Genomic DNA, 1,882 nt, shown 5'->3' on the forward strand with positions numbered 1-1,882 from the left:
TTGGTATGCCTCTTGATTCGGATCATTTGCCATCTTGACTCTAGATTTTTAGTCAGTCTTAAGAATGGTAGTTGTCCATTTTCAGTACAAACTAGAAAGCCATTTTTAATATGGTTCTTGGTTCTCTTGATTATTGGGCTTTGACCCTTCTTGATAATACATGCTTGTGCTTGGTGCGACAACATGATGTATATATTGGGCGAGCCTTGTTGAATCTCTTGGAAAACTATGCTATGAGCGTTCTTGACATTTAATTTGGATCTTTAAATATCGAACTTGATACTCTTTATATATTGTTTACTTGATTTATTTATTATGTTCAATTATGTTGCCCATGACTTGAGAATGGTAACTTGGTCAATCTGAGGGCTCCGAACCTATAGTTTTGGCACCACTAAGCTATATGCTTAACGATAGTTGTTTCTATCGTAGGGAAAGATCGAGAGGATGCATGAAGATGGCGATTGGAGATGGAGATTTTGAGAGCCTTAAGGAAGATCACAATTGCATATAGGCATCTATATCTTGTATAAACCTTGGGACTTGTACATGATCTATGTGTTGTATATTTACATGAAATTTTGAGGACTAATTTGATCAGGTCACCATGGGTTGTAATATAAGTATGACTATATGTTTTGTTCTTTTGGGCTATGCAAACCTAAGTCTTGTAATATACGAAATTTACTATTAGTTTTGAATGTTTGTGTGAAGCATGAACCGGCTGATTTCGGTACTCGGAAGTTGGTAATATTCTTGTTATCTCATCCTTATGTGTGAGGATAATATATGCATGAAAAGCTCGTCAAATATATGCTTAAATTATTCTGGGAGGGTTTTTCCGTCATAAGTTAAATTCCGCACCATGTTAGTTTTAACATCAAATAAATGTTTAAATGGGAAAGATGTATATCCTTAACTAAATTATTCGTTATGAACATAATCCCTCTACTAGATTTAAATCAATATGGCCATAGTTAACCTGTTTTAAATGTCGCAAGTATTTAATTAGATTTCTTGTTTAAGTGGTAGTATCCTTTTGAAAGGGTCGCTACACACATTATATACCCCTTGGGAACATTCATCCTCGAATGACATTTGTAAAATACCTTTCGGAATTAAAGACACAAGACTAGCAGCCCATCATGAATGAAACATCTAAATGCAGATAAACAAGGAGGAAACATCACTCCATCTAAATATACTCAATGCAACACAAGGAAGTATGAACTACATCTAACAACCCATTTGTACATGAGATTCTCATAACTAGTCATGTTCATGGAGGAATTACCATCTCCTAGTCATAATATGCTCAACATACTCTCATGGAGCACATATGCAATTTACTCTCAAAAAGAATTTCATTCAAGGAGGAATTTCTCAACTCCACAGTAAAGCATGCTCATATATTCCTCTCATGAAGTACAATAGGCACCTCTTACTCAAAGTACTACAACATGAGAAAAACAATTCACATAAACTCATTTTCTTTCAAAACACAAGCTTTCATGAATATGCATTATATAAGGAAGTCATGGCAACACATAAGCACATAACAACAATGTTAGCTAGGCACACCATCTCCCCCTTGGGAGTGAGCCTATACAAACACTTCTAAACATCATCAATCACATAATCATAGGAGGAACTGCCTCTTCCCACTAAAAGGAAACTCAACCCAACTTTATGGAGCCAATATGCCATTTCATCAAAAGCATAACAAAGCATGTTCATCAAATCAACTCATGAAGTCAAATATGCCATCATCATGCTAAAATGCACAACAATATGTGGAACATGTAAATCATCAAAACTCATTTTTATATACAAAACAAGAATTTTCTCAAGAACATGCATAAAATGAGGAGGTCATGGAAAT

The sequence above is a fragment of the Solanum tuberosum genome, unplaced genomic scaffold (assembly GCF_000226075.1).
Source record: "Solanum tuberosum cultivar DM 1-3 516 R44 unplaced genomic scaffold, SolTub_3.0 scf00011, whole genome shotgun sequence".
In the NCBI taxonomy this organism is placed as follows: Eukaryota; Viridiplantae; Streptophyta; class Magnoliopsida; order Solanales; family Solanaceae; genus Solanum; species Solanum tuberosum.